Source organism: Pinus tabuliformis, chromosome 2_1 (genome assembly GCF_031772625.1).
Source record: "Pinus tabuliformis cultivar Carrire ecotype Pingquan chromosome 2_1, CPIR1, whole genome shotgun sequence".
Taxonomy (NCBI): Eukaryota; Viridiplantae; Streptophyta; class Pinopsida; order Pinales; family Pinaceae; genus Pinus; species Pinus tabuliformis.
Window position 1 is genome coordinate 531,465,776 of NC_142299.1, and position 11,846 is coordinate 531,477,621.

Genomic DNA, 11,846 nt, shown 5'->3' on the forward strand with positions numbered 1-11,846 from the left:
TGATGTATCTTCATCTATCAAAGATGAGTTACAAATAAAAATATGTATACCATTCCTTTCGTTAATGATCATTTTTTGATTAATTTTTTCTTTTTAATATTAATGATGATGTATCTTCATCTAAGAAAAATGAGTTTAGTCTGTTTTTACCTACTCAAGAAATCTCTAAATGCAATAAGCTCACATCATTAATCATGCAAGACCCTCAAAATAGAAACATTCTTATACCATTAGACATCTACCACTTCTTAAGCTCACATCAATAATCATGCAAGCCCCTCAAAATAGAAATGTTCTCATACCATTAGACATCTACCACTTCTTGACTCTCAACCTCTTGAAATTTGCATGGCAAAAAAAACCTCTAGATGCAGTGAGCTCACATGAAGAATCTTGCAAGCCTCTCAAGTTAGAAATATTTTTACACTACGGCTGCTTTACTCTCTACCTCTTGAAATTTGCATGGCCAAAAAAGCCTTAAACACAATAAACTTGCATAAAAAATTATGACAATTCACTAAGTTAAAAATATTCTTACACATCTATAACTTCTTCTACCACTTCTAGACTCTCGGCCTCTTGAAATTTACATAAGCAACAAAACCTCTCTTGAAATTTACATAATCAACAAAACCTCTAAATATAATAAACTCACATCAACAATAATGCAAGCCACCCAGGTTAAAAACCTTAACATTCTTACACCATTACACCATTAGACATTTTGAAATTTGCATAGGCAACAAAAACCTCTGAATGCAATTAGCTCACATCAACAATAATGTAAGCCACCCAAGTTAAAAACTTTAACATTCTTACAATAATGTAAGCCACCCCAGTTAAAAACTTTAACATTCTTACGCCATTAGACATCTCCCGCTTCTTGAAATTTGTTAAAAACCTTTACATTCTTACACCATTATACATCTACCAATTCTTGAAATTGGTTAAAAACCTTAACATTCTTACACCATTATACATCTACCACTACTTGAAATTTGTTAAAACCCTTAACATTCTTACCCTATTAGACATCTACCACTTCTTGAAATTTGCAGAGCCAACACCATTGGACATCTAACACTTCTTGAAATTTGCAGAGCCAACACCATTGGACATCTAACACTTTCTTGAAATTTGCAGAGCCAAAAGGGAGCGGGGTTTTCCGCGCTCACATTGTCCAAGAATCGCGCCTCGCTTATCCATCTGAGACGGCAACGCCCGGTTAAGCACAGGTTAGGTGGTTACCCAAACCGACTCATGGGCGGTGCGAATATATATATATATACACACTTATGCTCTTCGCTTTTCAATGAATTATATTTCGGGAGTTTTCTCTTTATAGTTTTCCGGAACAATCGTTTCGATCTTTGCTTTGACAGAAAAACAGGTATGTTTTCTGCATGACCCGATTTGTTTTCATTAGGATTGCTGTGTTTAGATCTCAGTACACTGTAATGGTGCGGTTCTTTTCCTTTTTTTTTTTTTTTGGCTGTTTAAGAACCCTGGTGCGCATAATATTTGTTCTCTGACCTGGAACCCTTTCGACGCTGGTTTGTTTATTGGTATCAGACCTTTTTGGTTTTCTAAATTAGAGGGTAAATTTATATCGTGTTACCTTTTTTTAAATATAATTACTGGTTTCCAATTCGTGGATTTATAACCCTGTTCTGGGCTGCTTTTCTTATTCTGGTGGATTTGCCTTTTCAGCATCTCTGGAGCGAAAATGTTATTGGTATCTTCAGTAATCCCCATGGAAGCAAAATCTTTTGTCTTTGCCATCTGTTGGTCATCTGATTTCAGGGAACATCTCCTTTCTTCTATTTTCATTCAACCCTACAAGGGTTTCTGTTAATGCAATTCAAACAAACTGTTGGAATTCGGAGGTTGGGGTTTGTTTCTTGCCCCTTTCCTTTATAGGAGGAATAGGAAAAATGCCTGGTGCAGAATCTGATGCCAGTGATAAGGACAGGGAGTCCTTTGTGGAAGTGGATCCCACTGGCAGGTATGGCCGCTATGAAGATGTGTTGGGTCGTGGTGCCATGAAGACGGTATACAGAGCTTTTGATGAAGAAGATGGTATTGAGGTTGCTTGGAACAAGGTGTCTCTGCGAAATCTTGATGATGTTTCCATTGACAGGATCTATGCAGAAGTCCGTCTGTTGAAGTCTCTCAGGAATGAAAACATGATTAAGCTCTACACTGCCTGGTTGGACAGAAAGACAGGGCATGTGAATTTCATAACTGAGGTCTGCATCTCGGGTACTCTGAGGCAGTACCGCCAGAAGCATCGCCATGTCTCCGTGAAGGCCGTGAAGAACTGGGCACGCCAGATACTGGATGGATTGCATTATCTGCATAGTCACTCGCCTTGCATAATTCATAGAGATTTGAATTGCAGCAATATTCTCGTGAATGGCAATACTGGCATTCTTAAGATTGGGGATCTGGGTCTTGCTGCTACCCTGCAAAATGATCATGCTGCACACACTATTATTGGTACACCAGAATTCATGGCCCCGGAATTGTATGAAGAGGATTATAATGAGCTTGTCGATGTTTATTCCTTTGGCATGTGCTTGCTGGAGATGGTTACTCTGGAGATTCCTTACAGTGAGTGCCATAGCGTTGCTCAAATTTATAGGAAGGTGAGTTCTGGTCTAAAGCCTGCGGCATTGGAAAAGGTTACCAATCAAGAAATAAGGCAATTTATTGAAAAATGTCTGGCAGTTGCATCGGCAAGGCCTTCTGCTGCAGCACTTCTGAATGACCTATTTCTCAGAGATGTAGAATCGAGTAGGTAGTGCACATGCAGGTTAGACTTCCCAATTATTTTAAGATTGAGTTCGGAGATTCTGTTACAGCATGTGTAGGAACTGTTGGTGGAAATATATGATGACAAATGCTAGGAAAATATATTTGGATATTAGTGGATGTATCTGTGGGATTTTGAGTAATTATAATTATGCAAGATTATCGGGATTTCTCTTTGTTATTGCAATGTGATAGATCAAGATTAAAATTATTTTTTGTGCGCACAGTTCACTTCATCACAGGATCTGCCAATGTGTGGGGAATTAGGGCATGATATATCTTGTTTATGACCTGGACTGATTAAAAGTTGACGTTGTATTGAATTAGCAAATAAAACCTAAGAATATTGCAGATTATAACGCCATATTCCTGTTGATTATGTAATTATCTGAAAGATGACCCCATCATTTAGAATCAATGTAATAACTATGCATTTGAAACATGACCCCAACATTCAATTCAGAATTGTGACATATTCCAGGATCAGGCTTGTAGGAGTTCGAGTTATTGATGCAGGAGCATCGGTTGGCTGAGTGGCAGGAACATGTCAACGGATCCCTCGAATATAGACAATTTGTGCATTGTAAAGGTATGTCAAGGTGGTATGTGCATGCTATTGTAATCCTTTCCCATTATCGACGTAGATAAAATAAAGTCTCATGGGTTAGATAAACGAAGGTTGGATAGAGTGAGCCCACTAAAATAGAAATAGAATGTCCACTAACTTCGTTTCATAGAGTGAGCCCACTAAAATAGAATGTAACTTTGTTTCACAGAGTGAATCCACTAAAATAGAAGGTAGAAGGTAGTTGGTCGTGGGACATATAGCATATAATGGTTGAAGGGATTGACAAGTCGTTTTTGAAAGAGGTGTTGCTTGTCTATTTTAGTAATTAATTAAGAGCCCATTTTCGGGTGGTTTCTAAAATTACCCATGATTTTTTTCCCAATAAGTTTTCTCATCTTATTTCATTCATGGATCTTTGTAAAAGTATTTTGGTGAATTATAATAAATATTGTATTATAATAATCTATTTATTATTATTTATTATAATAATGAAATACATTTTGAGTTTGGTATTGAATTTGAGGTCAAACTGGGATTTGAATGGCTTCAAACAAAAGTCAAATCTTTGCCACTCACCTCCCACATTTGTTCTATCATATGTTGTTACTATTTCTTCTATCATATGTTGTTACCATTGCTGACATCCCAAATCACCTCACCTCCATAGTTGTTATCCTTCTGCTCCACACACGAAGGGTCAACACTAGGTGCATGTAATGAATGCTAGCTTCCTAGGAACAAAGACTATCGTGTAATTGAATTCTCACAGAACTAGTGTCATGGGAGAGATATTCCTCTTCTAGCAAAAAGGGGTCATTGAATTCTCACAGAACTAGTGCCATGGGAGAGATATTCCTCTTCTAGCAAAAAGGGGTTCCTAGGAACAAAGACTATCGTGTAATTGAATTCTCAGAAAACTAGTGCCATGGGCGAGATATTCCTTTTAGCAAAAATGAGTCAACACTAGGTGCATGTATTGAAGGTTAACTTCCTAGGATCAAAGAATCAAAGATTATTGTGTAATTGAATTCTCACAAAACTAGTGCCATGGGAGAGATATTCCTTTTCTTGCAAAAATGTGTCACAGGAATTGTAGAGGAACACAAGGTACACAAGGTCATTGTAGAGGAACACAAGGTACACAAGGTCACTACTGATGCATAAGGTCTCCACAAAGCCAACACCATGGGGAAATGTTTGGTCTCCATAAAGCCAACACCATGGGGAAATATCCATTTGGTCTCCACAAAGCCAACACCATGGGGAAATATCCCACCTAAGGCGGGGGAATGCTATAGGGGGAATCTCTCTTTACTTTAATTATAAGTAAATAATTATATTTTGACAAAGTGTACCTAATTATATTAAATTTGATTCTTCATTATATATTTTCTAACTTTTAAATAGACTAAATAGAGATCCAACACTTGTTATATATTTTTAGAAGTACATAAAGCTATCTATTTTAGAAGGAGCATTGTTAGAGGAAATTGTATTTCAATTAATATAAACCTATGTATATCCATCCCACATAATTTGACTCTTCATTATATTTTTTCTAACTTTTAAATAGACTAAATAGAGATCTAGCACTTATATATTTTGAGAAATACATAAAGCCATCTATTTTAGAAGGAGCATTGTTAGAGAAAATTGTATTTCAATTAATATAAACTAGTATAAATCCATTTTAACCATATATTTCAATTAATATAAACTAGTATAAATCCATTTAACCATATATTTCAATTAATATAAACTAGTATAAATCCATCTTAACCACATCTATCAAACACTGATAGGCATCAAATATCTTAAGGTGCAAACCTCTTTTAGAGTGCAAAAGTTGAAAAAGAGTGCAAATTGATCCATGGTTAAGATGGACACACACATCATTGATCCATGGTTAAGATGGACATACACACCATCATCTTGATCTCTCTCATCATTGATCCATGGTTAAGATGGGCACACACACCATCATCATTGATCCATGGTTAATATGGACACACACACCATCTATATATTTTTATTATTTAAATTGCATAAATGAATTCAATGCTTTGAAAATTCTATTGGGCAAACTTGATCCCTCTCATCATTGATCCATGGTTAAGATGGACACACACACAATCTATATCTTTTTATTATTTAAATTGCATAAATGAATTCAATGCTTGGGTTGTTGAATTGTGTAGATTGCATAACTTAAAATTGATATTCCAACAAATCTTTGTTGGATTTTAGACAAAATAAACCAAAAAACATACTTTAAAAAAAGCTAAAATATAAAATGGTGAGACTACTTCACATATTCTAAGAATAAGATTTTTTTTTACCATTGTTTTATATATATATATATATATATATATATATATATATATATATATATATATATATATCACTTACATTGAAATATTTTATCTTTAAATTATAGTGTGCACATTAAAATGTTTTTTTGCATTTTATTATTAATATATGTTTTAATACACATCTAACTTTGTATATTAAAATATTTAATTTGTAAACCATGTTTAATTATTATTATTAAGAAATTGACATTGATATAAATTACTTATATGGATATTTAAATAATTTATGACATATATGGTACTATTAATATACCCCACTTTATTATGGTCTTAGGAGTATTTTTTAATTTACAAAAGAATATAAATATTTTTATTTTTAATTACTTTATTTTTTTTATATAAAATTAGGTAATTTTAAATATTTTATTTAGTAAATTATTTTTACTTCTCTTCTTCATAGATAGAATATTAGGGATATCTCTTAATTTACAATATATATATATATATATATATATATATATATATATATATATATATATATATATATATTTTTAATTACTTTATTTTTTTATATAAAATTAAGTGATTTTAAATATTTTATTTAATAAATTATTTTCACATACTTTATTTTTTTTATATAAAATTAAGTTATTTTAAATATTTTATTTACCAAAATATTTTTGCAAGCATTTTTCATGCCCAATCCACGGCAAGCATTTTTCATGCCCAGTCAAGAACGAAAATTTAATATGCTGGGAATATACTTCGTCTAAATCGTCATCCTAAAATTTATACAACCCGTAAAAAAATGCAGTGGACTTAACCAGATAAAGCGTTATCTTAAAATTTATACAACCCATAAAAAAAGGTGCAGTGAACTTAATCGGATAATGGATCATCGTCTGTTTCATCATCAGTCCTGAACGCCTGCTCTTGGGCTCCCATTCCCATTCACTGGTGCTCAGGAACGACAAGTGGCACCATTAATATATTAATTTTAAGAAAAAAGCGATCAATTTTAGTAGATTTTTCAAAGAAATTTTGTTATGACCGAACCATTCTGGCGGATTCTTCTTTCGAAGAAATTTCCATATAGAAGCTTGATTATAATTAAACATACATACATAAAATTTCCATAGAGAAGCTTGATTATAATTAAAAATACATACATAAAAAGCTTTAAGCTCCCAACATAGTGTGGCAAAATAATCATTGAAGGATCACGACAATAAAAAACTCCACGGGAGCACTTGTGTGGTTTTTAGCATAAGGAATAAGTGATGTCACAAGGAATTTGAACAGTCGATTAAAGTAATCAGCGGTTTTGTAAAACTGCCTCTTGGGACCCCAGTGCAGTTATTTGTGTTGGCTTGTTGGTATTGTTGCTCTCGTATTGAACTGCAAAGTGTTGCTGCTACTCAGGGAGTCAAATTGAACAGTTTTTTCACTGCGGAAATCTGCCACACAACACAATCAATGTTTCTAATGCTACAAATGTAAGGCGCTATGAAGAAGTTGAAATTAACGATAAATCCTTGTTACAAGAAAATCTTTGTTGGATGACAGACGAACTAATTAAAGAACCTCCCAGTTCAATGATCTTTTGATTTTCCTTGAAGTATCATCGTCAACTGATTTGTTACTTATAGATATTATTACATTTTGGCTAGGAAGTTTTGTAGTTGTATTTGTGTGGTTAAAGTTGAAATTATTTTGTAAAACAGGTACATTTTTTGTCGAACCCGACACCTGAGATTAAGTAAAATGACTCAAATTAATAATGTATTAGAAATCGTAAACAATCTCATCAATTCTACTGCTGATGAAACTGTCAATATTGCAAAGAAAGTCTTGTTGATATTACATTTCATTTACATGATGCGTTGGAGACAGCTGAATTTCTCCAGATTGAGTGTCAAGTATAACGTGACAATCTTAATTCCCAAAAACAGTAGAAAAGTAATGAAGCTATTTCAAAAGAAACTTTGGATGTAGTGGAAATTCATATTTAGGCTAAGTGTATGCATGATTCATTTGCATATAGATCTGAAACCTATGGTTCCCAAAACCTTTAGAAGACCATGAGAGGAAATTGTACACAACAAACATAGAATTGGTTTGGGATATATGTTTTGGATTTATCTTTTCATATTCCTGATTTTTCTAAACCTATACAATTTTGCAGTGTTGAATTTTTAGATGGTGTTGTTCCAGAACAAATTGATCAATATCTACAGTGTAATAAAGTTGGGCATGTGAAATAACAATGTTTTGATCTTCCCCTGTGTGATCATTATGGAAAGTGAAAGCATCATTCAAACATATGTTCTAGAAAGAAGACTACTGCAAGAGAGAAACTAAGTTTTGGATGAGTTGCTTCTTGGGATTAGTCAAGAATAGTCAAGAAGATTGTTTGAGAGTATTGACAATCCTTGCAGTGATGAAGAATACTTTATTTTCTTACATTGTATCTAACAAGGGGAGAATTGTTGATGGTCTGCTATAGGTTCGAAGATTTGTCACGCGAGGCTGAGATAAAGATCATAATTTTGCTACTACAGTCTAGAGTTTGAGTTCAGATTTAGAGTTGTAGACAATTTTTTTATTTATGTTCTATGAGAATGAGCATTATTGCATGCTTTTAACATGTTGTTTTGATTTATCCGAGAACTTTTATGAAGGTTTCAGACATGGGTATCGTTTGTGGTTTTCTCTTAAAAATCACCATTCTAGGTTTGTGGACTAGTCATCCTTAAAAACCATTTCTGATAGACATTTATCTCTTGGTTGAGATGAATTTTTGCATTTTGAGCTCTCATTCTTGGACTTTGGTACATCCCTTCAGAGTAAGGGGCGAATGTTAAATAACTAATCCTCAGGGTTAAAAAAATGGGTTAGTTTGTATTATGGTGAGTAGTTATTGGAGTCTAAAAAGACCAAAAAATTAATTCAACGATTTTTTGTATGTATTAATATGTACACATTGTACATCATTTACTGAAATTAATTAATATATAGTTATATTTAAATATGAAGTTTCAAAATATGAATGATTATTTTAATTTATATGATAAAATAAATTTTAATTTATAACTATTAATTATATTTTTTATATTTTTTTACATATTTATATATAGAAATATTTTAATTTTTCATTATATATTTATTAATTAAATTTATTAAATTTTATATGTATATTAATTATATGTTTTGAAATATCTTAGTTAAGAAGATGAATTATTATTAATATTTAAATTTACTTTAATGTGATATGTATCCTATGCTTTTTTTAATTGTTTGTCATTTTATTAATAAATGAAAAATTACAATATAGCATATTGAATTGAATCCATTTTTATTTTTCAATTCAGTCGAGATTATTATTATTATTATTATTATTCATCTAAAGCATTACTACAACATCATCATGCCACTACTGTGAAAAACTAACAACTTTTGTCTTATATATAAGACACATAATTGTATACTCATCATTTCATTATGAAGATAAACGTTTTAAAACTATACATTTTATATAACTTGGTTTATAATATTTATCATCTTATTATGAAGATAAATGTTTTAAAACTATATATTTTATATACCTTAGTTTATAATATTTATCTTATTGTTTATCTTATGTTTCTCTAAATATGAAAATCAATCATGGTCATGGCCCAATGTCACATTGTGACAAAGATTGTCTCAATATGAAAATCAACCATAGTCGAACATCACATTGTGACAAAAATTGTCTCGACATTAAAATCAATCATGGTCAACCATGGTCAAATGTCGCATTGTGACAACGATTGTCCCAATATGAAAATCAACCATGGTCAATTGTGATCAACCATGGTCACATTATGACGAAAATTGTCTCTTGGTCCAATGTCACATTGTGACAACCATGGTCATTCATGGTCAACCATGGTCCAATGTTGCATTGTGAGAAGGATTGTCTCAATATGAAAATCAACCATGGTCCAACGTCGCATTGTGACAAAGATTGTCTTGATATTAAAATCAATCATAGTCAACCATGGTACAATGTCACATTATGACAAGGATTGGCTCAATATGAAAATCAACCATGGTCAACCATGTTTCAACACTGCATTATGACAAATATTGTCTGAATATGAAAATAAACTATGGTCAATCATGGTTAACCATGGTCAATAACCATGGTCACATTGTGACAAAGATTGTCTCTTGGTCCAATGTCACATTATGATAACCATGGTAATCCATGGTTAACCATGATCATCTATGGTCAACCATGGTGCAACGTTGCATTGTGACAAAGATTGTCTCAATATGAAAATAAACCATGGTCACCCATTGTCCAACGTCACATTGTGATAAAGGTTGTCTCATTATTAAAATCAACCATGGTCAACCATAGTCCAATGTCGCATTATGACAAAGATTGTGTCAATACGAAAATCAACCGTGGTCGACCATGGTCAACCATGTTTATTTTAGGGTTTATAATATTTATCTTAGTGTTTATATACCTTGGGTTTATAATATTTAACCCTAGGGTTTAATATTATTCCCTTGGTCTTTTAGTATTAATCCTTTGGGTTTATAATATTTATCTTAGTGTTTATATATCTTGGGTTTATAATATTAATCCCTTAGGTTTAATATTATTCCTTTGGGTTTATAATATTTGGGGTTTTAGAATTAATCCCTTCAGTTTATAATCATGGTCAACCATGCGCAACCATGGTCCAATGTCACATTATGACAAAGATTGTCTTAATATAAAAATCAACAATGGTGAACCGTGGTCCAATTACACATTGTGGCAAGGATTGTCTCAATATGAAAATCAACCATGGTCAACCATGTTCACATTGTAACAAAGATTGTCTCAATATGAAAATCAACCATGCTCACATTATGACAAAGATTGTCTCTTGGTCCAACGTCACATTATGACAACCATGGTGATCCATGGTCAACCATGGTCCAACATCACATTGTGACAAATATTGTCTCAATATGAAAATCAGCCATGGTCAACCATTGTCCAATGTCGTATTGTGACAAAGGTTGTCTAAATATGAAAATCAATCACGGTCAACCATAGTCCAACATCGCATTGTGACAAAGATTGTGTCAATATGAAAATCAATCATAGTCAACGATGTTCGACCATGTTTATTTTAGGGTTTATAATATTTATATTAGACTTTATATACCCTGGGTTTATAATATTATTCCTTTGGGTTTAATATTATTCCCGTAGGTTTATAATATAAATCCCTTGGGTTTATCAATCTAAGGGTTCATATTCCTAGGGTATAATATTATTCATAAGGTTTATAATATTAATCCTAGGGTTTAATATTAATCCCTTGGGTTTATAATCCATTGGGATTTTAGTATTAATCCCTTCAGTTTATTATTTCATTGGGTTTATAATATTAATTCGTGAGTTTATTAATGTAAGGGTTCATTTTCTTAGAGTGTAATATTATTCATAGAGTTTATAATATAAATCCTTGGGTTTAATATAAATCCTTTGGGTCTATAATCATGGTCAACCATAGTCCAACATCACATTTTGACAGATTTTCTCAACATGAAAATAAACCATGGTCCAACATCGCAATGTGACAAAGATTGTCTCAATATGAAAATCAATCATGTTGAACCACTATCAAGCATGGTCCAACGTCGCTTTGTGACAAAGATTTTCTCAATATGATAATGAAACATGGTCAACCATGGTCAACCATGTTTATTTTAGAGTTTATAATATTTATCTTATGGTTCATATACCTTACATGTATAATATTAATCCCTTGGGTTTGATATTATTCCCTTAAGTTTATAATATCTTGGGGTTTTAGAATTAATCCTTTCAATTTATTATTCCCTAGGGTTTATAATATCAATCTCATTCGTTTATTAATCTAAGGGTTCATATTCCTAGGGTATAATCTTATTCATAAGGTTTATAATATTAATCTTAGGGTTTAATATAAATTTCTTTGGTTTAGAATCATGGTCAACAATGGTTCAATGTCACATTATGTCAAAGATTGTCTCAATATGAAAATCACCCATGGTCAAATATGGCAAACCATTGTCCAACGCCATATTGTGCCAAAGGTTGTCTCAGTATGACAATCAAT

The 11,846-nt window shown here is 32.3% G+C and overlaps 1 pseudogene; it reads left to right on the forward strand.

The window, feature by feature from the left end:
- The first annotated feature begins 1,319 nt into the window (after positions 1-1,319).
- LOC149201331 (putative serine/threonine-protein kinase WNK11 pseudogene) lies at positions 1,320-2,941 on the forward strand (annotated as a pseudogene).
- Positions 2,942-11,846: the final 8,905 nt, after the last annotated feature.